General features: G+C 40.4%; 1 protein-coding gene across 2 annotated transcripts in view; it reads right to left on the bottom strand.

The window, feature by feature from the left end:
• Window positions 1-27,757, bottom strand: part of LOC124599373 (maternal effect protein staufen-like) — a 253,006-nt gene that overhangs the window by 18,951 nt on the left and 206,298 nt on the right. Inside the window, exon 13 of one of the 2 annotated variants that reach the window (XR_006978569.1) lies at window positions 21,018-21,308. The exons of the other annotated variant lie outside the window; for it this stretch is intronic. The gene's annotated coding sequence lies outside the window, so the exon portion shown is untranslated. Of the gene's footprint in view, window positions 1-21,017; window positions 21,309-27,757 lie in introns of those variants that run through there. 2 annotated transcript variants of the gene reach the window in all.

The following is a 27,757-nucleotide window of genomic DNA, read 5'->3' as shown; positions in this document are numbered from 1 at the left end:
TATACTGTAGTTTGTTTCCAAGGGTTATGGCAGTGACATGCAGAACTTTCTGTTAATATTGCCTGTGTTAATCATGGGAAAATGCAAGCACAAACTAAACAATAAGAAGCTGCAAGAATTACTGTTTATAAAGAATGTGGTGAGAAGCTGAGTGCACAGTTTGTGGTGTGAAATTTAGCAGTGGATATAGATGATGCACTGGCTCAGCAACTTAGATGAAGTCCAACAAATATGAAACTACACTCCACATTAACTCATCAAGATTAAAAAGTTAATACTACTTTTTGGCGAAAGTCGTTTCAAATATGCACAAGGAGCCACATTTGAATACCACACAGTAATGGACACGTAGATTTCTGGCCCATGGACTGCACCACTGATAATTAAATCATTGATCTACTAGGTGATCTCACACTTGTAGATCAAAATCAAATCTATTATCATTAACATGACTGTGTCACTAAATAATTAAGGAACTGAAAGCAGCACAGTTTATTTCAGTGATGATGGATTTTTAACAAGATAGATTTCAAGCTGCTTCCTTTTATGTTTAGGTTTTAAATTCAAATAAACACATGATAGTGGGAGTGTTGGACTTGGTGAACTTTTGTTGCTGGAAGTGCAAAGCATTTAGCTGTATTTCTAATACTTGTTTAGCAGTCATTCTGTTGTACCTGTCGGCAACTCAACATCTCAACTATAAGGTGAGTAAAATGAGTTTGACTAGTTTGTACATCAACTCAATCCCAGTGCAAGTATCAAGGGCCAGCTATGAGGGTCACTCCAAAAGAAATGCACACTATTTTTTTTTTAAATCCATCTTTTATTCTACATGTTGGAAAGTTTTACTGTGTGTAGATACACCCTTTAGGAACAATATTTTCATTTCTACACATAATTTCCATCCCTCTCAACTGCCTTACACCATCTTGGAACCAGCGCCCGTATACCAGCACGGTAAAATTCTGGACCAACCTGTTGGAGCCACTGTCTGGCAGCGTGCACAAGGGAGTCATCATCTTCAAACCGTGTTCCACGAAGAGAGTCTTTCAGTTTCCCAAAGAGATGATAGTCACATGGAGCCATGTCATGACTGTAAGGCGGATGCATAAGAATTTATGGTGGTTCCACATGGAATTGAAAAACACTGTAGACTGTAGCCATAACTTTTCCAGCAGAAGGTGTGGTTTTGAATTTTTTTTTCTTGGGTGAATTTGCATGATGCCACTCCACTGATTGCCTCTTCGTCTCTGGTGAAAAATGATGGAGCCATGTTTTATCACCTGTCACAGTTCTTCCAAGAAATTCATCTCCACCATTCTTGTACTGTTCCAAAAGTTTGCTGCATGCTGTTTTTCTTGTTTCTTTGTGAGCCACTGTCAACATCCTGGGAGCTCACCTGGCACAAACCTTTTTTAATGCCAACACTTTCAGTATCCTGCAAACACTTCCTTCCCCTATCCCAACATAGCGTGACAATTCGTTCACTGTGATGCATGTGTCAGCAGTCACCAATTTGTTAACTCTCTGCACATTGTCTGGAGTGTGTGCAGTACGAGTCCTGCCGTTGCGAGGACAATCCTCAATATTGCCGTGTCCGCTTTCATCATGTAACCTGCTTGCCCACCGACTAACTGTACTGCGATCGACAGCAGCATCTCCATACACCTTTTTCAACCTCTTGTGGATGTTTCCCACTGTCTCGTTTTCACAGCACAGGAATTCTATGACAGCATGTTGCTTCTGACGAATGTCAAGTGTAGCAGCCAACTTGAAGACATGCTGTGACGGTGCCACTCACGGGAACAGGTTGAACGAAGTTTGAAAACAAGTGGGAAGGGTGTATCTACACACTGTAAAACTTTCACATATGCAGAATGAAAACTGTATTTTTACAAAAATAGTGTGCATTTCTTTTGGAGTGACCCTCGTACTACAGTTGTGGGCTACCTTGCTTCAGGAGGTGATACAATGGCTTTATGACACCCCTCCCAACTGAACCAGTGCAAGCATCCAGGCCAGATGGAGTGCAACACAACACTGATAAGTGGTCTCATATTGCTGAATTCTTTCTCACCCCTGAAGTTTTATTTTGTTTCCTCCATCTCTTCTGGGTGCTTCACTCTTTTTATCTGGTACTGCAATAGGTGTAGGACATTCTGCTCAAATAGTGTACAATGCTGTCCAAACTGGAAGAGATGGCTTATCCATTGATATGTAAAAACATTTTGATATCTATGCTGCACATGTTGAAAAACTAAAATCATTCTTTGAGTTCACTGAAGTAGAATACAAGGAACTTTTGGGTCATAGTGAAACTAGATGATTCTCTCTTCTATTAGCTGTTGAAAGAGTCACAGGTGTTTTCCCAAGCTTTAAAATCCTACTACCCATTCTCTGACAAGTGTCCTAACCATCCAGAATTTTTTTTTAATCCAATCCTCCATCAACCTTCAGTTCTGTATTCTGAACAAAAAAATGTAACAATAATTGATGTTTCAGACAAAATAAATATATTTCTCAACAAATTAGAAGCCAGAAAATCTGAAAGAGTTTTGACATCTGCAGTAAAATAAAAGTTAGCCAAGCTGAAAAGTGAGGGGCTATTGACAGCTGGTCAGTTTAAAGACATCACTACAGGTTTCTTTGATACCTGTATTGGATATATAAGGTGCCCCGAGAAGTTCCTAACTGCTTCTGGGACAATGCTAATTTTTGTCTTTTTATTAAAGGTAATCTGAAAGATATTGACTGCAGAACAACATAACAGCGTCATACATTGGAGACTCAATGGACTACCCTTTGCTGAGGTTCAAGGATTGTTTTGTTAATGTTACAGCACAGAAGCCCCAATACAACCACTGACTAACAAGTTCCAGCGAACTGAGAATGTCTGTGATGAGAAACTTTCTGGGCAGCTGTTGTCATCATAGGAAACTGTGGAGACCGTAAGACAGGCTAACGAGCTGAGTCCAAAAGTGGTGAAACATTGTCTCAGCCAGGAATGTTACATCCAAAAGTCCACTCTGTGGCAATTCTTGCACATCATACTGAAGAAAAAGGCTTATCACATCCAAGTGCTCATCAACTTGCTCCTGGGACTATGTGGTTTGCATGGCCATGGGCCACAACTTAACAACGAAAATTTTTTGGCACATGTCCTGTTCAGAGATGAGGCTACCTTTCATATCTGTGGCCTTGTCGGTCACCACAACAACAGGATATGGGCTGATGAATAAGTACACATCACTATAGAATTGAAATGTAATGCTCCAAAGGTAAGTGTATGGCTAAGCCTCAGCTAACAACTTACAGCTTTTTGCTGAAGTAACATTTGTGCCAACATCGTATCTTGATATTCTTGAGCAAATTCTGCAGCCCAAATTGTTTGCTGGTAACATTCTGGATACAGTGGTGTTTCAACAGTATGGCACCCCTCTGCACTTTGCACACATTAAGTGTAAGTACCTCAATGAGACATTCCAAGGACCCTGTATTGGACACGGCTCACCATGTTCTGGGCATCAAGTTTTGGTCTTCTTTGCAAGGGGTCGCATCAAGATTCGGTGTACAGGATGAAGATTAGGGATTTGTAGCACCTGTGCAAAGACATTTCAGCAGTGGTGCATACAATTAATCTAGCAATGTTGCAATATGCACTCAGGTGCACTAAGGAGAGATGGCAACTCTGCTTGTACAGTAAAACTTGCTCAAAATGGAAATGCAAGTGCGCTGAAACAATTTTCTGAATTGGACAAGTTTCCAGGGCAGGTATCATGCACAAGAGCATAAATTTGCAATTATGCACTTGTTTATGTACCTTCACTCCTGCACGGTATATGTTCTTTTACTGTCTATTGTACAACAGAACACTAGACTTTACAGAAACTGATAAATAACATGGCATTTCTCCATCAAACTTTAAATTCATTTGTTGTTGTATGTACATACATATTATTTTCGCATTTATTTCCCTTACATTTCACTTTTTTCCTGTTCAAATATGCTTATTCCATGCAATTTCTTGCACTATACAATGGTTCCAACGGCACAGAGAACTTGTATACAGCTTCTTCAGGCATATTAATTTTTCTAGGGACATCATTTTGCTCCTGTTCTTCTTCCTTTAGTTCTTCCTGAACATCATCTGTGTTGCGGATTTCTGCTGTTGCTGAAGTAATAGTAGATTGAGTTGAAAGGAAGTCGTCACTTCGAATGTAGTAATCTGCACTGCATGGAATGTTTCACATTTTAATTAATTCGCTATTAGGGTGTACAGTATTGTCTTCCATTGTGTTGCTACTCTTTCACACACATTCTTAACTTCGCCACACACTTCATGTCACATGATGTGGTGATTAGCTACAAAACTGTCAAGTCATCCTGTGGATGTCAAAATCCTTATTTCAAGCTCTTTTGCAACTTTCTGAACCTCACTCTGAAACATGGGTCCAGACATTTCCCATTTTCTTCCCTTCCATTTGCCCGTTCCCTCCCGTCCACCTTGTCCCTGTTCCTTAAGGTATCATAAATTTGTGTTTTACTACCTTTCAAACACACAATCTTTTCATGCACAGAGAGTTTCTTTCTCACTCGCCTCGACTACCTTGATTACTTCATTAAACATTACTAACACATACTTTTTGTTCGATATCATGTTACCGGTATCACTTAAAGTGTTGCTAGTGAACTAAAATTGACAGGAGATAATGCAAACAGTGCATTTATTTGGAATGCTTGACCTTGCTGGGTAAAACCATTGTTTAGCAGAACAACATCCATCTCTTTCACTGCACATATTGCAGCAGTGTGTTTATAATTGCGCAACAATTTTCCAGTGTGCTCCAGTGCGCATCAGTAATAAAGTAAAATAAGAAAAGCCAACAAACAAGTGAATCATTTCCTTTGTTGTACCGACACTGTGTCCAACTTGTTCATTGTTGCAAAGAGCAGCCCGCACCCACAACACCGCCCTGTGCCGAAATTCTTTTTTCTTGATTTTGCACTGCTCAGCAGAATGTCATGGTTGTAGAGTCTTTTGTGTTATAAGTAGTGTCCTTTTAGAGTCGTGAATAACTAATGTATACTGTAATACAATAGTGCTGTATAAACTCTTTTCTGCATTATACAACAAATTATTAGTTAAGTCTTACAATTTGCATTCTGTTTCCGCATTAGGCATGTTACACTTTATACGAAATATTAGTGTAAAAAAGTGTATTGAATGAGTCAGGATTGAAATTACTTGTTCAGCTTGGGCAGATTTTCAAATTGTACATGTTCCGCTTTGATCAAGTTTCACTGTAATACGAAGTGCAGTCATGCCAAATGGCACTTAATTACAGTGTCTTGTTCTATGTTATTTTTGTATTTTTTGATATTGTAAACATATTATTTATATTGAAGTGCTCCTATGCAGAAATAATTAGGGACCTCTTGGGCATCCCGTATTTGGGAACAGTGTGAACCATTTCTGAAAACTCTTCAGCCAACAGAGTGGACTGCCCCAAATAAAACCATTAGCTGGATTAGTTTTAAGAATTGTTCAGTTTTGTAAAATCTTGTGTCATGAATTTTACTGTGGATGAGGGAGAACTATTTGACAGGTACTGTTGTGCAAGTAAATACTGTGAAGGTAAACTGGTGCATTGGAAAAGGAAATCAAATATTAGTGTCAACAAAAATGGCAGGACATTTTTACTCATTTTCACAATGAAGGAATGTGTCTAAAATAGATAAGAAACATGAGTGTATTTTCAGTAGTTATTCCACATTTTAACGCATCTATTGAAAGAAGGTTTTCCTCAATTATATCCCTATGAGCAGATGAAAGAAAGACTCAAGTTAGAAATAGTAAGAACTCCTACAATGATAAAAATACATTTGGTAAAATCACGTTTGTGCCAGCACCTGTCCTATTTTATGTGTATTCTCTACCGGTTTGGATTGTTACAATCATCTTCAAGCATAGAAACGGTGTACATCAATGGATCAACCATACATTTCCGTCATATAAGCAAAGCAAATGTAAAACACATATAACTGTGACAATAGCCTGTCATAATACAGTCCATATAAATGCACTGTACCTTGGCTTAGTTACAGTAGCATGTTGCATTGCTATCAGAGTTGTGTTAATCAACCAAACCTCTACACCTTTACCAATACAGAAACTCGATACTTCTTTACATTTTATTACTACATAACATTCTGTATTATGGATTAGGTCTGGTTACCATCTCTACGAGAAGCTTGATCAGAAGGTCTACTTTTCCAAGTTCTCTTTTTTCATTTGGGTGGTTTTATTCCCAGATGATAAATCCTTTCTTCTGGGAGTCTTTTTAGTTAAGATATCGAAGACCATGTTGTTACCACGAAACACTAGGGATCTATAACATTCGCAAAGTCAGAGCCCAATTTGACTCGCCTACATCTACATTCATACTCAGCAAGCCACCTGGCGGTGTGTGGCGGAGGGTACCTTGAGTACCTCTAGCGGTTCACCCTCCTATTCCAGTCTCGTGTTGTTCGTGGAAAGAAAGATTGTCGGCATGCCTCTGTGTGGGCTCTAACCTCTCTGATTATATCCTCATGGTCTCTTTGCGAGATATACGTAGGAGGGAACAATATACTGCTCGACTCCTCGGTGAAGGTATGTTCTCAAAACTTCGACAAAAGCCCGTACTGAGCTACTGAGCGTCTCTCTTGCAGAGTCTTCCACTGGAGTTTATCTATCACCTCCGTAATGCTTTCGTGGTTACTAAATGATCCTGTAATGAAGCACGCTGCTCTCTGTTGGATCTTCTCTATCTCTTCTATCAACCCTATCTAGTACGGATCCCACACTGGTGAGCAGTATTCAAGCAGTGGGCAAACAAGTGTACTGTAACCTACTTCCTTTTTTTTTTCAGACTGCATTTCCTTAGGATTCTTCCAATGAATCTCAGTCTGGCATCTGCTTTACCGATGATTAATTTTATATGGTCATTCCATTTTAAATCACTCCTAATGCCTACTCCCAGATAATTTATGGAATTAACTGCTTCCAGTTGCTGACCTGCTGTATTGTAGCTAAATGATAAAGGATCTTTCTTTTTATGTATTTGCAGCATATTACACTTGTCTACATTGAGATTCAGTTGCCATTCGCTGCACCGTGTGTCAAATCATTGCAGATCTGCATTTCAGTACAATTTTCCATTGTTACAACCTCTTGATATACCTCAGCATCATCCACAAAAAGCCTCAGTGAACTTCCGGTGTTATCCAAAAGGTCGTTTATATATATTGTGAATAGCAACGGTCCTACAACACTCCACTGCAGCACACCTGAAATCACTCTAACTTCGGAAGACTCCGCTCAATTGAGAATGACATGCTGTGTTCTGTTATCTAGGAACTCTTCAATCCAATCACACAATTGGTCTCATAGTCCATATGCTCTTACTTTGTTCATTAAGCGACTGTGGGGAACCGTATCAAATGCCTCGCAGAAGTCAAAAAACACAGCTTCTACCTGGGAACCCGTGTATATGGCCCTCTGAGTCTCGTGGACAAATAGCGCAAGCTGGGTTTCACACGATCGTTTTTTCGAAACCCATGCTGATTCCTACAGAGTAGATTTCTAGTCTCCACCACTCCATCTACAGGCCACAAGTGGCCCATCCGGCCACTGTGTCATCCTCAGACGAGGATGCAGATAGGAGAGGTATGGGGCCAGCACACCGGTCTCCCGGTCATTGTGATGGTATCTTTGACCGAAGCCACTACTATTCGGTCAAGTAGCTCCTCAATTGGCATCACGAGGCTGAGTGCACCCCAAAAAATGGCAACAGCGAATGGCAGCCTGAATGGTCAAAACTTCGGTGATCTCACGGGAACCGGTGTATCCACTGTGGCAAGGCCGTTGCCACAGTATCCACTGTGGCAAGGCCGTTGCCACAGATTTCTTGTCTCCAGAAAAGTCATTATACTCGAACATAATACCTTTTCCAAAATTGTACAACTGATTGACATTAGAGATATAGGTCTATGTTCTGCACATCTGTTCGACGTCCCTTCTTGAAAACGGGGATGACCTGTGCCCTTTTCCAATCTTTTGGAACGCTACGCTCTTCTAGAGACCTACGGTACACTGCTGCAAGAAGGGGGGCAAGTTCCTTCGCGCACTCTGTGTAAAATCGAACAGGTATCCCATCAGGTCCAGTGGCCTTTCCTCTTTTGAGTGATTTTAATTGTTTTTCTATCCCTCTGTCATCTATTTCGATATCTACCATTTTGTCATCTGTGCGACAATCTAGAGAAGCAACTACAGTGCAGTCTTCCTCTGTGAAACAGCTTTGGAAAAAGACATTTAGTATTTCGGCCTTTAGTCTGTCATCCTCTGTTTCAGTACCATTTTGGTCACAGAGTGTCTGGACATTTTGTTTTGATCCACCTAACACTTTGACATAAGACCAAAATTTCTTAGGATTTTATGCCAAGCCAGTATTTTCTCTGGATAGGCTTCCAGCAATCTGTGTGTGGGAGGTTCCTTAGAGGTTGTACACTAATGAGTTTCACCTCAACAGCCACTGAAGTATGCCCAGGAACTACGGTAGGCTGTTCCAGCTAGTGTGCCAACATTTGGCTATCCAAACATCCCTGAGGCAGCACTGGACCTCTCACCATACAGACCGAGCGAGGTGGCGCAGTGGTTAGACACTGGACTCGCATTCGGGAGGACGACGGTTCAATCCCGCGTCCGGCCATCCTGATTTAGGTTTTCCGTGATTTCCCTAAATCGCTCCAGGTCAATGCCGGGATGGTTCCTTTCAAAGGGCACGGCCGACTTCCTTCCCCATCGTTCCCTAATCCGATGAGACCAATGACCTCGCTGTCTGGTCTCCTTCCCCACAACAACCAACCAACCAATCACCATACAGAGTAAACACATCCTCGTGCATACAGACATGGCAAGGGATACCAATATTACCCAAGGAGACCAGTATTACTATTTGTTTTCAAAATGCTGCTGACCACAGCAGGCAATTAATTTAGACACTCACCTCTATTCCATGAGCACCAGTCATATAGATCATTTGTTTGTACATTACCTTATGATCTTCAATGTAGAAGAGAGTTGCTTGTTTAAATTTGTGCATTTTTGTAGTTTAATCTTAAATTTCTTGAGTGTTTGTGTATTGTAGATTCCCACCATCTTCAATATGGACAGGGGCTGTGAATGCTGTGTTCCCTTCACTCACATCTCTAGACAGTGCTGTCTTTGGTCACGGAGCTTGAGGCATGCCAATGGGCAGCACTGTGAGGGGCCAAATGTGGGTACCCAAGGGACATCCAACACTCCCCCCCCCATCCCCCCCCCCTCAACTGGTCCACAGTTGTGAGCAGTCCAGTTGCTGCCCACATTGAATTTGACCTCTCACCCTTGATCAGCAGAAGACTAAGACTAAACAAAGTGACTCAACAGTTTGGATCACAAACAGGTTTTCTGAGCCAGCTGCAGTCATTTGCCCTGTTTCAGAGCAAGGTCTTCGCAATTCACAGAGAGTGCAATTACCGGTAGTTGAGACCTCTAATGTTGGACACATGATGGAGCCCCTGAAGGATATGGTTGAGAAGAGGGGAAAAAATAGTGTGCACACCAGGGAAAGTCGTCCCAGACATGTAGCAAGTCCTTCTGGATGCCATGAAGAGCACAGGGTGCAGCCAAATGCAGGTGAAGGTTCACAATGGTACTAAAGATGTATATTTCTTTGAATTGGAAGAGATTCAGATCTCTAGTTTCCAGAAGATATTTGAAGTTGTAAAGACAGCCTGACTGCTTGCAAGATGAAGACAGAGCTCACCATCTGTACCATTGCCGACAAGGCCAAATGCAGACCTTCAGTTCAGAACTGGGTGGAGGGTCTGAATCAGACCTCAGACGAGTGTGCGACCATGTAGGTTGCGGATTCCTTGACTTGCACCATAGGGTGAAGTGGTGTTAGATCTGTTTTAACAGATCAAGGGTCCACTAACACAAGTGGAGGCTACACAGCTAGTTGGCACTGTGTGGGGTAGACTGGGCAGTTTTTTTAGGGTAGTGTGGTTTGGAAAAGTATGATCAGAGGTAAATCTCAGGTGGTAGACCTAGGAAGCATTGGTATTATAGCTGCAAATTGTCGTAGCTGTGTGAGGGAAGAACCAAAGCTCCAAGTGCTCATAGAAAGCATTGAAGCAATGAAAGACCTCCTGGTTCAACCTGTCACTTGCAGGGTAAGCAGGCAACGCCCTTTCGCATGGGGGCAGGGGATGCATGGAGCACCAGTGGCAGCACGAAGTGTGTGAGTGAGTGTGCTTCGGTGGGTTGTGCTGTGGGCCACCTCGAGGTCATTGTGCTGGCCTTTCCATTCCTTGAAGGGAATTCTTTGACTGTTATTGGGAGTGGCTCTGGTCTTGTGTTCAAATGTTAATGCAGTTTCAAGTGTTACGAGGATCAGCTGGGCAATGATTAACTTCAATTTGGTTGTTAATTTTTCATGTGATTTTAAGTGCTGCACAGATCAGCCTTTAAACAGTTTGTAGTTTAAATTTACCAGTGATTTGAGGTGCTGCTCAGATCAGCTGGGCAGTTCTTGATTTCATTTGGGTTGTTGTAGTTGTTGATTGAATTTCCATGGGTTTTAAGTTCTGCACAGATTAGCCAGGCAACTGTTGGCATGGTTGACGTTGCTGCAGATTTTGTTTTTTATAGATTAATGTGGATTTAATTTGTGTGCAGCTCAGGTTAGCAGCTTTTGGGTTGATTAACAAGGCTACTGCCGATATGTACCATTTCTGTTAAGGCCATAGTAGTAGGGGTTTGGCTCCACGGAGACTATACTTCTGCGATTACGAAATTGTCCATTATTACCATACTGAAACCTGTTTGTGTCAGAAGATGTGAAACAAGTGCATCCTTCGGCCTTGCATATCTGCAATTAGTGTGTGACCTACTGGCTCAAGTGAGTTGTCAGTTTTCGCTCCTCATTTGGTTGATAAGGTATTATAGTTGGGATAATTCGACAACCCTCCACTGAAGAATTGCTCATGGGATCGAGCTTGGGTTACAATCTCCAAGACTGATGATACTTCAATACAAAATGATTTTTATACTTTCCACACTGAGAGTCTGTCTCAAAATCTTGCAGAAAATTCAAAGAGCACTGTGTGACAGCAAGTGGTCATGTTGCCAATAACTGCACTACTAAAAGGGGTGACTAAAAATTTATTATGAAATTCCTTGATCAAAGAAGATGCAGTACACATTCCAGCCAAATTTTGAGTCAAGAACAACTAAAAATATGAATAACATGCGAGTAGGTGCATGTAGTAGCAAGTTAAGTCACTCAGAGGCAAGTTTTATGGTCCAGATTTCTACCAATTGGGTTCCTTTCATAGTATGCTGATGAAACATTTTTATTAATCATATACAACTACTCACTTGACAAACTGGACACAACAATACACAAGAAAGGAAACAGAAATAAACTGCTGAATCATAGAAGTGTATCACTGACACTGATTTTGGAACATAGACTGTGTTCAAACATTATGAAATACCTCAAAGAAAACCATCTACCGAGACTCAGCCAGTAGGGATGCAGAAAATATCATTCTTGAGGAACATAACTGGCTCTATTTCTATATTTCCTAAAGGCTCTTGACAGCATTCCTCACAACTGACTTCAAATCAAATAGTGTGCCTATGCAGTATTGGTCTCAGTTGTGTGGCTGGATTTGTGATTTGCTGTCAGAAAGGTCACAGTTTAACATAAATGACAGGATCCCACAGTTGTGTTACAGGTACTCTTCCTGTTCTTAATTCACATAAATAATTTAGGAGACAATCTGCACTGGCCTTTTAGGTTGTTTGCAGATGTTGCAGTTATTTACTGTCTAGTAGTTACCAGTAGATCAAAACAAATTACAAACTGATTTACATTTAAGTTGTGTGGAAAGTGGCAATTGAGACTAAACAAGAAAAAGCATGAGGTCCTCCACATAGGTACTTTAAAAAAACTCTTAATAGGTTGTTGATTCAACTAAATATTAGGGACAGAAATGACAAAAAACTTAAAATTGAATCACATCATGGAAAATATTGTGAATAACATGAACCAAAGACTGCATTTTATCAGTAGAACACTTAGAAGATGGAATAAGTCTATGCTTGTCCATCCTCTTCTGGAGTAATGCTGCACAATATGGAATCCTTACATGATAGGACTCAAGCAGAACAACAAGAAAGTTCGAAGACAAGCAGCTCATTTTATGAAATTGAGGAGAGTGTGTCTGGAATATGAGGCGCGAGTTGTGGTGGAAACAAATACAACATAACTGTGCTTCGCTGCAGCAAGACCTGTTCAAGGAATTTTGCTCAACAACTTTCTCCTGCAAATGAGAAAATATTTTAGTGTCTGCCACCTACATAGGGAGAAATGATCATCACAATAAAATAATAGAAATCCAAGTTTGCTTAGAAAGATATAGGTATTCATTTCTCCCTACACACTATGTGAGAGTGTAATGGCCAGTCTGAAAAAAGTTATATGAATCCACTGTCACAGATTTAAGTGTGAATTGGGGAGTGGATTTTAGATGTACAAGTTGGTGGCGTAGCCCCATTACATGAAATAGTGACAATGTGCCCCACTTCTTTGGATGTTCTCCAACTCTTCTGCTATCCAGCTAAGTACAGAGCTCACATGATGTTTCCTACATAAAAATAAAATGCTGAGTTATATCAACTAGGGTGTGTTCAACACAATGACAAAGCTGCCCATTACTGTGTAAGCTTGTAATCAGCTGATTATGCAATAGTGTAACACACTGCAGCTAAGAACTTCCACATTCAAGAAACAGGATGTCACACCGCTACAGACAGCAGAGCCTGTGGCTACAGTTGCCTGAGACTGCAGTTGTGTGTGTGAGCTGCATTTGTGTGTGTGTTATGTCTATTTTTGACGAGGGCCTTATGGGCCAAAAGCTTTATTTGTGACAGTCTTTTTGTTGTACCTATCTGCGACTCAGCATCTCTGCTATCTGGTGAGTGGCAACTTACCTTTTCATAATATTGTTACATTTCCGGATTTTCCATTGTTTGAAATATTTTACAATGTGAGTCCAAACCTTTGGCTGGTTTGATATGGACTGACTCCTACATAAATAATGGAAATGGAAAGTGTTACACCATGAACCACCTGATATTTATCAAACTTGCTGGGGTGCTTCCTGTGACCTTCCGCCTGATAGTTCATGGACATGATGCCATCAATCTGACCAACACAAACTGAAGAGAGACTTCTTGTTGAACACCTCAGAATGCCTCTCAATATTCAGTTGACTTTGGATTTACACCATGCAGTTTTCTGTTGTCTGTGTTATGTTGTCAGCAGTAAACAGTGCTTGGCAACTTGAAATCTCATTCTGGCTTCCAGGAATCTGTTCCTGAAGAACCATGATAACACTCTTCTTGTAAGCACTGGTATGATCTTCTCCTGGTAGTTCAGGAAGGATGTGTGTTTACTCTACCTGCCACAATGTTGGCCTGAATCCATCTCGTCACCACTTGTTCTACAGTCATTGCACTATAACCAGACATCAGTCAGTACGATGCTCCCATGTTCCTCCTGCTAAAGACTCAACCTTTCTCAAATTCAAAAGATGGTGACAAGGCACATGCATGCCCTTTGGACATGCTGTGTAGCAATCTGCACTTGAAAAGTTCCACTAATGTGACACACACCCAATAGCAATCATGTACTCATGTGGTTTATGCATAGGAATGATTTTTTTCTGAACCAAAAATAAGCTCTCATAGGTAATAAATTTTAATCAACACACCTCACAGGCATGGAAATAGAGGAATATAAAGTTCAGTCAAGGTGTTCATAGGTAACACTTATTTCTGTCCGTGTAAAGTAAATTCTGTAAGTGAAGGTATCTGGTATTGTACTGCTCTAGATCCTGTATCTGAGCACATCGTTCCCTCAACAGATGGCATATAATTTACTCTCCCAAGACACAAAGGCATTAATCAAAAAAGTAGTTTCTAAATGCATTCAGATCTAGGATCCAAACTCAACCATATTAGACAACATCACTGCATTATGTTCATTTACAGCAAACCATGTTATTCTTATACACAGCCCATACTTATTTTAGCATTGATTTCTCTGACTTTTCATGTCTAAATAAATGAATGTTCCTTAGTTCTTAATACATACATTTTTGTCACTTTCATTTGTCAACATCCAACATTCCCATAGCTGTCAAACCTCTTGTTTTTACTGTTTACTTTTTGCATTACATTTTAATATAGTATATTTTAATATGTACCTCTCACAAGCTCATAACATATAATAACCAATAAGTACAAAATTATTACACACCATACTGTACTAAATTACTACAACGGTGTACAAAAATTACTACAATGAAATAAATTATCTACGAAACCAGATATTTTATAGCAGGCTGAAACATGCAAAGTACAGTAATTGCACACATGACAGAGAGTTTATAAATGTTTTTTCTTCTCAAATATTTTTTGATGTGACGTTTACTTCTTCTACCAAAGCTAATTTCTTCACTTTCTTCAGCTCTTCAAATTTCTTAATTTTTAAGAAAAATTCTTTTTTCTCTCTTTGCTTAACATATGTAGATTTTCTTCATGTCTTCTGTGAGCAGTTCTAACATTGGTCAATAGTGCTTGGGTAACTGACATATTCGAAATCATGGTGCATTTTCTACTGTTCTTTGGGTAACTAAACTTTTACTTATATTGCTTTTTGACAAATAAACTTTTATTTCTTCAAAAACCACTCAATTATTTCATTCCCATGTGAAAAGACTAGCTAGTTTAATAGCTTGCAAAGTTCCTGGTATTTTTAATTACCCATCACAAAACATGAATCAAAGTCATCTAATCTTGAAGAAGAACTTGCCTTTTCCAAACTATTTTTAAAATTTAGCCCAACAATGGTGTGTGTTTCACTGCAGAGACTGCTGCTACGGGCTTTAGCTTCTGGAAAACGATTTAGAGATTGTATTTGTAGCATAAAATTATTCTAGTGCTATGTCAACCATTGTTTTGTAAATGCCAATTTTGAAATTTGATGAGAAATAGGAAGCAAGTGGATAAAAAACTTGAAATTTTCTTAAAAATGGTTAACAACAGTTTTGAATAATTCCAGTTTATATTTAGCGATAATGTCTTTCACTTACTTATGCTGAAATATTTTCCATTGGCTTGGCATTTAAAATTCTTCTTGATTAAATAAATAACTTAAAATAATCAAAAACTGTCAAAGCTCATCAACTCAACATTTTCAAACCAGAGTACAGTGTTCTGAAGTTAACTGTTTTTCTTGCTTAATATATTCCAAGTGAGAGGCAGGAAAATCATCGAAAATATAATAGGAATTTCACAAAAAAATATTAATTTACATCCCACTTTTCAGCTTGCAAACAACTTAGTCATTCCATTGACAACATGAATTTCACAAAAATTATTATATTCACATCCCGCTCTTCCCATAAACCACAATGTTAATGGGTTTTTCTCTATCATAATTTTCTCTTCAATCATCCTCTTTTCTAACATTTTGAAAAAACTAAAATTCACATTAGTCCATCTATGTAAATTAGAAGGATATAAAATTAACATGTAAAACAGCTTAAAAACACCATTAAAATACTGATTCTGGGTGACTTTCCAGAAATCTACCCCTTTTTCTAGAGCTCTCCAGTCCTTTTCTTTGACTCCTCTTCCTTCCCCTTCAACCTTCTGCCACTGGCTCTGAAAGCTTCCCTAATTGTAAATTTGCTTTATTGTGTGTTCTGCCGCAGCTTGGTGAGTAGATTTTTTATCTGTCCAATTATATTATTTTGTTAAAATCATCTGTATGAACTCTTATTTATACAGGATGAGTCACTAACTATTGCCACCAAGAATAATTCTGAAAATATGATAGCAGCTGAAAAGTTTGCGGGACAAAAATTGCACGGGACAACGGCGGCCGTAATATGACGTTGGCTTTTTGTTGATAGGTGGGGTCGCGTCAGAGATATGGCGGTCAACTTTGTTTTTTGTTTTTTTTAATGGGATGCTATCGTTTGGTACTTATTTTCTGATAGCAGCTATTGATACGAATCCAATGATGTGTGACAGTAAGGTCTTTGAAGGTCAACAAAGGTGGCATGAAAGTCCATTTACAGAAGGTGTTTGAAGTGATGACCAATGGTATCAATGCAGCACTGCAATCTTCTTATCATGGATTGAGTGGCATTCCTTATTACATCGGCACTTACCAAAGCACATGCTCTGACAATTCTCTCTCACATATTATCGGCGTAGTTGGAACGTCTTTATAAACAATGTCTTTTATGAATCCCCACAAGAGAAAATCCAGAGGTGTCAAGTCTGGTGAACAAGCCGACCATGACACATCTCCTCCACTTTGTAACAATTCATGTTGAATGTTACTTAACATAAGTTTCTTCTGCCTGGTCCATTGATGAATGAATGCTAAATTTTCATGCTTAACAAAATTTATTCGCATTAATTGACATCTGAACTGCACACTCGTCACATAAACAAAACATGGACAGACTTCACTGATCTGTTTTGACTACCAAAAGTAACTTCAAAACTGACTTGTCGCAGCATCGCTGCATTTTTTTTATATAGAATTTTAACAACAGCTTCCAAAATAGTCCATTATTAAATTTGTACAGTTTCAATGTTACAATTAAAATTTACAAAACGTAAAGAAACTGATGTTACACCTGAATAAGGTATCAAATACAATATTTGAATAACAATCTTTTATAGTAATATCTTTAGTTTTCCATAAGAAAATCATTCTGAAATTTAATTGCAATAATCTCTCTCATATTATTTTACTTATGTAATTAATTACAGTTTAGTGTTTCCTAGCATTAAATGACATTACAAATAAGGTCTTAAATTATGAAATTGGAAAACTGTGAGATGTAAACAATTGGAGAGTTAATTAGAAATGTAATTACAAAGACTATTAATTGCCAAGGAAGACATAAAAATAAATAACAAATGAAAAAACATCACTTGGTAATAACTTTTAAGACGACTCTCAAGATAAAGATGTTTTCTATTAGTGGAGCTTTAGATTACCATTTTGTTAATTAGAAGCATTGATTTTTCATGCTAACATTGCTGCAGTTTCTAGTTATTTATTGCTCAGGACTTATCACTTCAATTTCTTGTTTAGTTACTTAGTATAGGCACATAATTTTATCAATGACAACAATCCACCGATAATTATTACAACACATGGTCTTCTAGAACATTCCATATGCCTTCGCAATGAATATAAAGTTTTTTATCAAATAGGACAAAATGATATACATAAAGACACACATACAAGGCCTTAGGAAGCACTGACTTGTCCGATAACTATCCAGATGCATATAAAAAAAAAAAGAAGGTGGTATCAGACATTTCATATGAATTTTTGGGAAGTCTATATCGTTATAGCATCCAATCCAAGGATTTGGGAATTGTCTCTGCAACTCACTTCTAGCCATCAGTGAAAAATGTGGCGGACATGCATTGTGTTGATACCACATTCTGTTCCTTGTTCCGAAAGGTATTTCTTCCAATAACAGACCTAATGTTTCTTGCAGGAATGTGGTGTACTTCCTACAATCAAGATTTCCTCCGATTAAATAGGGACTTATAATTCTGTCCTCCAGAATCCCACACCGTACATTCACCGACCATCGTTTTTGATGTGCAACTTGCCGCAGCCAACATGGATTTTCAGTTGGCCAATATTGCATGTTATGCAGATTAAAATTTCCATGGTTCATCAGTAAATAAAATCAAATTAATAAATGTGTCATCCCTCTGAATCTGAAGTTGAGCCCATTGGCAGAATTCAATGCGACACATATAATCCGTACCAGTGAATTCTTGGTGGAGACTGATATGGTAAGAATGATATTTATGGCGATCCAGAACACGAACACTACTACTCTGGCTCATGCCAGATTCTCTTGTGATTTGACGCAAACTAATACAAGGATCTCGAACCACAGTGGCAATAGTACCAATTTCCCTTTCCTCGTTAGTAACTTTACTTTGCCGGATATGTTTCCGATGCGTTAAAGATTCAGTAGTTCTCAATTTATCATACACATATTTAAATTTCCAATGTGTAGGGTGAGTACACTGAGGAAATCTTTCAGCATATAGGTCTCTAGCTCACACTGAATTTCATTGGTATTCTCTGTAAATGAGAAGCATATCGACTTGTTCTTCGAAGGAACACATCATTCACATTCACTTGATTTGACAATACTAGTCTTAATGTACCTATTAGTATTGTATTGAAAAACCATCAAATGGTGTTTACATGCCAATGGCACGCTGTATTTGGTGAAAATTTACTATATGCATGATATACGAGAGAGAATTGTCAGAGCATGTGCTTCGATAAGTGCCAAAATGACGTGGAATACCACTCAACCCATGATAAGAATATTGAAGCACTGCATTGATACCAATGGTCATCACTTCATACGCCTTCTGTAAATGGACATTTATGCCACCCTTCTGTCCTTCAAAGACCTTAATGTTACGAGTCATTGGATTCATCTCAATAGCCGCTATCAGAAGTATAGAAGAATAAGTACCAAACTACAGCATCCCTTTAAAAAAAAAAAGAAGATAAAGACACCAAACAAACAACAAAGTTGACCATTATTTCTGAAGCAACCCCACCTAGCAACAAATAACCAGCGTCATATTATGACCCCTATTGTCCCATGCAACATTTGTCCCACAAACTTTTCAGCTGCTATCATACTTTCAGAGTTATTCTAGGTGGCAATAGTTAGTGATTCACCCCGTATATACTTAAAAACTTCACAAATATATCAATATGAGCTCTCTGTCCTATATTTTTTGAATCGTTAAAGATAGTGTATGAAATCCTCACAATGCTGCACCTTATTTTTAAGTTCATCAGAAAAACAGGAAGTAAGACCATGGTTTATAATACACTGCCAGAAAAAAGTGCAACACCCTCAATGACTGTCTTTAATGGCAGCAGGATATAATATGTGCGGCATTCGTAATTCATTTGTCACGGTCATAGGTGAGCAGATGGCACTCATGAGATCTATCTGTGCACCATATGTTTTGACTTTACATGCAATAACTGTGCCGAGTTTAAAGATGGAAAGTGTTTGTGACATTTATTCTAGGGTACAACCATGCTCCACCGACAAGTACGTACTCTTATTGATAGCTTCAGCCATTGAATGAGGTCATGTTGTGGGAAGCTAGTTGGACATATCGAGGATTGCTGCAGAGGTCTGTGAAACATTCCTACACCAGTGGACCAGCTTCCGGACATTCCCATAGTACACACTCATGTCAAGATTGACACATCTTGCGAGCATCAGTGCTGGCCCACCAAACATCATCCACGGACAAACTCCATGCACTTGTTGCACCTGCTGTGTGCTGTGTCATCGGGGAGGGGGGGGGGGCATTGGGAACCATCTGGTTGCACCAGGATTAAAATCATGTGCCTCTTGTCAGGCTACCACTGATACTGACAAATCTGGCTACTATGGTGTTGTGAAAAGAGTTTACCGGATAGTGGTATGGTGCTCTGTTGTCTTCAGAGATGAAAGTAAGTTCTGTTTGTATGTGACTGGTGGAGAAACGTATATGGCGCAGGCCTGGTGAGCTGCCTATTCCAGAGCACATTCACCCACAATACACAGGTCCCTTCCACGCTTCAAGGTGTGTGGGGGACAGTCACATTTGGTGTTTCTGCAGAGTAAAGTAACCAATGTCCGCTACGTTGCGTAGGCTATTACCCACATGCTATTGCCATTTCTTTGACAGGAAGGTAATGTGCTTTTTCAGCAGGTATGCATGTTCACATACAGCTGCTGTGGCACAACATGTTGTTTGTGGTATACAACAACTGCCTTGGCCAGCAAGATCACCAGATCTTTCACCCACTGAACATGTATGGTAGATGATGAAATGGGAACCATTGCCAAATTGCAATGAAAGGTGCAAGATGCTTGGGTAAATCTATCACAGGATGCCATTTGGAAACCTTTATGATCATTTGCATGTGAAATACTGTGGCGTCTGTTTCATGAATTTGTCATCATATCCCTTACAATCATGAACAACCTGTCACATCACTTGTCAATAAAATTATCTTCTCCTGAAAGGTGCTCATCCCCCCCCCCCCCCCCCTCCCGGTACTGAACCGGGGACCTAGAAACGACGGAGAGGCTTTGTCCCACTGTAGCCCTCAGTGGTTCACAGCCCCACAACAGGTTACAGCAGACCACCTACCTCACTGCCACCCCACACTGAACCCAGGGTTATTGTGCAGTTCGGCCCCAGTGGACTACTGTCCAATGGAAACAAATCAGCAATACTGATGGAAACAAAGCAACAATACTTCCGGCATTCTGGAATGAAATTAAATCATACAGAGATGCCAGCAGCTTAAATCCTTTCTGAGAACTCTCGGTCTGGCTATTATGCTTTTGGTTTTACCATGGTCCAATGCAGGGGTGGAAAGGGCCTTTAGCCAACTGAATTTGGTAAAAACGTCTCTCCGGAACAGACTAACTACTATTGTGGTGAACGCCATAATTACAATAAGAGCTGTTCTTAATCATGTTGGCAAGTGCTGTTACGATTATGAGCTGCCGAAGAATGTTCTCCAAGAAATCGTCACCTTGACAGCATACGCCAGAGGGATACCTTCACTTGGTCCCAGTGCTTCAACGGACAATCTACGGAGGAAAATGAAATACTGTGGCTTGCACTACGTTAATGTGGAGTGGGATCTGAACTTAGTGAACTTTCCTTTATTAGTAGTGTAGTAGTAGTAGTATGCCACGAAGATGACAAAAAATTTATTTGTTAAGTTGTCAGTGCATTGAAATTTCGTTTTTAGGAGGCTAAATAATAATAATAATAATAATAATAATAGGCATTTAGCGGATTTTAGCAGAATTTTAACTTCAGTTTAGCAGAATAAATCTTTCTGTGTTGGCAATGTTAGTGCACTCAACACAACTTACTGAAAAATATGACGTATCAAAATGCATTTGGAGAATCTTCATTATCAGGAGCACCAGTGGTTTATGTGCATTGATCTCAAGATGGTAAATCTCTTGCTTGGCCAGCATGGTGGACACACAAAGTATCCTCATTTCATTCACATGTGTCATAGCAGGGCCACCCAAGACCAAGACTAAGGGAGAACATGACAGTAACAGCGAACATTATCAGTGAGCCATTGATTGACAGAAGGTACAAAGGTACATCATTCTTCCACCTGTTCATATCAAGCTAGGATTGATGAAGCAATTTCTTAAATCTGTAACTAAAGATGGCAGTTGCTTCAAATACATTTGTAAATTATTCACTGGTCTAAGTAATACAAAACTAACAGCCAGTATCTTTGATGGTCATGGAATTCAGAAACTCATGAACAATTCAAATTTCACACAATATATGACTGATGCTGAGGCTTCTAAGTGGTGTGTTTTTGTTGCAATTGTCAAAAACTTCTTGGGTAAGAGGAAAGCAAGCAATTTTTAGGAATTGGTGCAAAACATGTTGTTACACTCAACAGAGTTGTAAGATGAGTATCAAAGTACACTTTCTCCATAGCCACCTTGACATAGTTTCTGAGAACATGGCTGATTACACTTAGGAACAAGGTGACAGGTTCCACTAGGATATAAAAGTCATGGAAGGAAGGTACCAAGGTAGATGTGGCAGGATATTGTCGCAGACGAAGCTGAGTAGCACTGTGGTGTAGTGGTTATGATACTAAACTGCGTTCAAAACTCACCTCGACTGTACAATTTTAAATTCTTATTTGGTTAGAGTACATTCTAGAAGTATCCACAAATGTCAAGAATCATTGTACTGGAATGTTCTGGACCTGTATATATACTGTATGTGTTCTGGCCGAAGGCAGTTCGCTCCACTCTTGTATGTGCAAGTGCAGAATAAACCTTCGTTAAGTGAAGTTAGTCTTCGTCATTCATCTAATTACACCGTCTTTTACATGACATTATTCTGGTGGAGACACTTTGTAGCGGAACTTGTGATAGAGCACATTATCGACAACCCAGTGGCTCCCATCAGGCCACGACAGAGCCGCCGTTTATGATGCGAGAAACCTGAGTTCAAGCCATATTCAACAGACCACAATCTATTGGAGACAGAAGAAGAAGAGGACATTACGATGACAGCAACTGTGTGCACCACATGAGACATCCTTCTGGGTTCTCTGGTGACAATGGCCAAGATCCAAACAAGTGGCTGAAGGTATGTGAGCATATAGACAAATTTAACAAATGGGATGACACCATGTGTTTGGCTAATGTATTTTTCTATTTGCAGAGCACAGCCAAGCAATGGTATGAGAACAACGAGGAAAAGTTCACACGCTGGGAAGTATTCCAGACAGAACTGCACAAATATTTCGGCGACACACAATGACAGAAGTGCAAGGCTGACGATAAATTAAAGTGCAGGGCACAGCATCCAGGGAGAAACTACAGTACCTATATACCAGACATCTTGGAACTGTGTAAAATAGTGGATCCTAGAATGAAGCAGGAAGATAAGGTTGCACATCTCATGAACAATGTTGCTGAGGACATGTATCAAGCTCTACTCCTGAAGGAGGTTTCGACAGCAGACGACTTCTTAAAATGGTGCCAGTAATGCATCAAAAAAGAATTACATGCAAGAAGTTTGAATGGCTTTCCAACATATCGATGTCTGTGATTGAGGAAGCAACTGATTTCACAAGTGTTCGTCATCAGATAGTGAGACAGGAGGTTCAAAAGGCACTTGGACTGCACGGCGAGCAAAAAACCGAGACGCTTCAAGAGGTCATGAGGGAGGAAGTGGAACAGACATTGAACCCAATCTCTCATCCTTCATTTCCCTTTAAAACGGTGAAAAAGTTGAGACGCAGATGGAGTTACGTTCCTACAATGCCACATGAGGAACCTGTTTGGGCACCAAGGAAGACTGACGTCTGGAGAACCCAGGATAACCAACCAGTATGTTTCCACTGTGGATGACTGGGACATGCGGTGCGCTATTGTTGAGAAAGGCGGTGGATATTTGATTATGCCCATGCCAGAAGACAGCAGACCGATCTTAGCCGACGTCAACCCCAGGATGACGAAGATGAACAAGAAGACAAGAAGATGTGGGTGCAGGACAACGTAGGTCACCATTGCCACAAGCTAGCCGCTGGAGATGATGCTCCCCAACATGCCAATCAAGGTCTCCATCACCATTTAGAAGTGTCAGTTGATCACCTAGCCGCCGCAACCTGGAAAACTAAAGGATGCGACCTTTTTTTGGAGGTGAGGCCACTGGAGAGAAAAATCCTCTGCCGTCAAGCACTACAAAAATTATAGGAAACTATACTGATATCCTCATGGATGGCTGATCAGCCCAAGCTCTTGTGGACTCTGTAGCATCATATTTACAGTCATTTCAGAGAAGTACCATCGCCAGTTGCAGAAAACTGTATCCGGCGACAACAAAACAACTCTGCTGAAGGTGGCTAATGGGAAATATGTAAAACCTACAGAGAAGATGTACCCATCATGTGGGTATAAGTGGCCATACACAGCCCATAGAATTCATCGTCTTACAAGAGTGTAGTCATGACGTCATCCCTCGGATGGGAGTTTTGAAAGTTTCTCAGGAATTATAGATTGTAGTCGCTTGAAGATTATGCTAGACGAGATGAGATACTGTCGACAGCATTCGCATGTGTGGAGACTATGTGTGCTGCATGAAGTGATCATTCCTGCAGTCAGCGCGAGAAAGGTAACTGTCACATGTCATGCCATGTATCAACACTTGGATCTTGCAGTGGAATGTAAGAGAAGCATACCACTGAAGAACAACTTGGTCATCCCAGCCTCTGTTGTCTTGTTTAAGAACGGATTCGGTGAATTGTGGATAGTTAACTGTCACTGAGAACTGCAGATCCTTCCAAGATGCATGTGCATAGCAAACGCTGATCTGTTAATTGAAGAACAGCTGAGCGTCATAGAAACCTCCCATACCAAATCTGTGGGCAAAATTAGCGTTACTACTACAAGACAACATCTTCTAGATCGACTATCACCAGATCTCCCTAAGGAACAACAGAAGAAGCTACTTGCCATCCTTCAAGAGTTCTCTGAATGCTTCAATCCACAGGTAAAGAGCAAATTAGACAAATCGACGGTGAAGTACTGGATTAGCACTGGAGACCATTAACCAATAAGCCAGAGAGCATACGGTGCATCAACAATGGAATGTCAAATAATTCATGACGAGGTAGAGAAAATGATGAAGAATGACATCATTCAGCCTTCGCAGAGCCCATTGTCCTCACCAGTGGTTCTTGTCAGGAAGAAGGATGGAAGTTGGGCGCTTCTGTGTTGATTACTGGAAGCTTAATAAGATAACTAAAAAGGACATTTACCCTTTTCCACGAATTAATGATACACTAGATTGTCTGAAGGGGGCTAAGTTTATCTCAACCATGGACATGTACTCGGGATACTGGCAAATAGAAGTAGATAAGGCTGATCGCGAGAAAACTGCCTTCATCAGCCCTGAGGGACTGTATGAGTTTAAGGTAATGCTGTTTGGTTTGTGTAATGCACCAGCAACTTTTGAAATGATGATGGATATTGTTCTAAGGCACCTGAAGTGGATGATATGTCTTTGTTATTTACATGACATCACCGTGTTCTCAGAGACATTTGATGAACATATAAAAAGACTGAGGGCCACTCTTAAGTATCTCCACCAAGGCGGAGTGAAACTTAATCCAAGAAAGCGTCTCTTTGGAGCAAAAGAAATCAAAATAATTGGGAAATTTTGTGTCAAGTGAAAGTGTGCAGCCAGCCCAAAAAAGGTGAGATCTGTAACAGAATTTCCTATTCCTAAAAGTATTAGAGATGTGAGAAGCTTCCTTGAATTATGTTCTTATTATTGTTGTTTTATCAAAGACTTTTGTATCAAAGCCAGGCCACTCCAAGAGTTGTTAAAAGCTGATGCTAAATTTATCTGGGGTAGTGCTCAACTAGATCCTTTTGATGTGCTGTGAAAAGGTCTGATGACTGACCCTGTACTTGGTGTGCATGATGAGAGAGCACCTACAGAACTACACACAGATGCCAGTGGGTATGGGATCGGTGCTGGTCTGGTGCAAATTTCGGATGGAAAAGAGAAGGTTATAGCCTATGCTTCTAGGACACTTACAAAAGCTGAGAGAAACTACTCACCTACAGAAAGTGAGTGTCTTACTGTGATCTGGGCCACGTGCAAATTTTGACAGTATCTCTATGGAAGGCCACTCACAGTTGTTACAGACCATCATTCACATTTTTGGTTGACAAGTCTTAAGGATCCAACAGGATGACTTGCCAGGTGGGCACTATGTCTTCAAGAGTATGAGGGGAAAGGCAGTTTCTCAGAAATCACTTGGCCGACTCATAACAAATCCACCAGCCGAAACCCCTTTCCAGCATGTTGGGATTGACCTTCTCAGACAATTTCCAATGTCTGCTAGTGGCAATAGATGGATTATTGTTTGCACTGATTATCTGACACGCTATGCCATTACAAAAGCCGTGAAAACAGCCGAAGCATGCAAGGTAGCCAAATTCATTTATTAAAACACGGTGCCTCAAGGTTGTTAATTACGAATTGAGAGAAAGTTTTTCAATCAAATCTTGTGACAGAGATAAACTGTCAGTTCAACATTACTCATCACATGACGACTGCCTACCATCCGCAAACTAATGGGCTTATTGAACGCCTTAATAAGACCTGGGCCGACATGGTATCAATGTTCATCAATGTTGAGCAGAGCAACTGGGATGAGGTGCTACCTTCCATAACGTTTGCCTACAACACCACCAAACAAGACAGCACAGGATTTACGCCATTTTTCCTGGTGAATGGGCATGAGGTGACTATGATGATGGACACTGTGTGTCCATTACATCCTACATCGGCCAGGTGTTAACCAGAGCTGAGGAAGCTCAGCAGTTAGCTCTACTCCGTGCACTGCAGGCTCAAGAAAATGGTCGCCAAAGGTATGATGCAAGCCACCGCATTGCTGTCTACCAGCCTTCTGAGATCGTCTGGATCTTCACTCCTGTACGGAGTGTTGGTCTCTCTGAGAAGCTGCTCAGTCATTACTTTGGACCTTATAAGGTTGTAAGTCAGTTGTCTGATGTTGCTTACGAAGTTGACGATTTTTACCCCGACACAAGACGATGAAAGATCAGAGATACAGTCCACATCCTTCGAATGAAGCCCTATAAGGATCCTGCAACCCAGGGAAAATTTGAAGCTCCAGTAACAGGCAACAAGCAGAAAAGTGACAAAGAGCGTAGCAGCAAAAGAAGTTCTAAGATCACCGCGAAGGCGAGAATCAGTCATCAGCAATCAGAGTATGCACGACCGATGATTTGTTCCCGGAATAGGAGGACATAACAACAGGACGCTGTTCTCTTAAGGAGAGAGCAATGTCACAGACGAAGCTGAGTAGCACCGTGGTGCAGTGGTTATGATACTATAAACTGTTGCATGGAGGGTCGGTGGTTCAAAACTCATCTGGATTGTACAATTTTAATTTCTATGTTTGGTTCGAGTACATTCTAGAAGTATCCCCAAATGTCAAGAATCATTGTACTGGAATGTTCTGTAGCCGTATATATACAGTATATGTTCTGTATGTTCTGGCCGGAGGCAGTTCGCTCTGCGCTCTTGTATGTGCAAGTGCTTTAAAAAAAAAAAAAAAAAAAAAAAAATATATATATAAAGCTTTCACAACAAACTGTTGCCTCATCAGGATTGAGGGAAGGAGAGGGAAAGACGAAAGGATGTGGGTTTTAAGGGAGAGGGTAAGGAGTCATCCCAATCCCGGGAGCAGAAAGACTTACCTTAGGGGGAAAAAAGGACAGGTATACACTCGCACACACACACATATCCATCCGCACATACACAAGCAGACATTTGTAAAGGCAAAGAGTTTGGGCAGAGATGTCAGTCGAGGCGGAAGTACAGAGGCAAAGATGTTGTTGAAAGACAGGTGAGGTATGAGCAGCGGCAAATTGAAATTAGCGGAGATTGAGGCCTGGCGGGTAACGAGAAGAGAGGATATACTGAAGGGCAAGTTCCTATCTCCGGAGTTCTGAGAGGTTGGTGTTAGTGGGAAGTATCCAGATAACCTGGATGGTGTAACACTGTGCCAAGATGTGCTGGCCGTGCACCAAGGCATGTTTAGCCACAGGGTGATCCTCATTACCAACAAACACTGTCTGCCTGTGTCCATTCATGTGAATGGACAGTTTGTTGCTGGTCATTCCCACATAGAAAGCTTCACAGTGTAGGCAGGTCAGTTGGTAAATCACGTGGGTGCTTTCACACGTGGCTCTGCCTTTGATCGTGTACACCCTCCGGGTTACAGGACTGGAGTAGGTGGTGGTGGGAGGGTGCATGGGACAGGTTTTACATCGGGGGCGGTTACAAGGGTAGGAGCCAGAAGGTAGGGAAGGTGGTTTGGGGATTTCATAGGGATGAACTAACAGGTTACGAAGGTTAGGTGGACGGCGGAAAGACACTCTTGGTGGAGTGGGGAGGATTTCATGA

The sequence above is a fragment of the Schistocerca americana genome, chromosome 1, assembly GCF_021461395.2.
Source record: "Schistocerca americana isolate TAMUIC-IGC-003095 chromosome 1, iqSchAmer2.1, whole genome shotgun sequence".
In the NCBI taxonomy this organism is placed as follows: domain Eukaryota; kingdom Metazoa; phylum Arthropoda; class Insecta; order Orthoptera; family Acrididae; genus Schistocerca; species Schistocerca americana.
The sequence above is the reverse complement of the archived record's forward strand: the minus strand, read 5'-3'. Positions and strand labels throughout refer to the sequence as shown.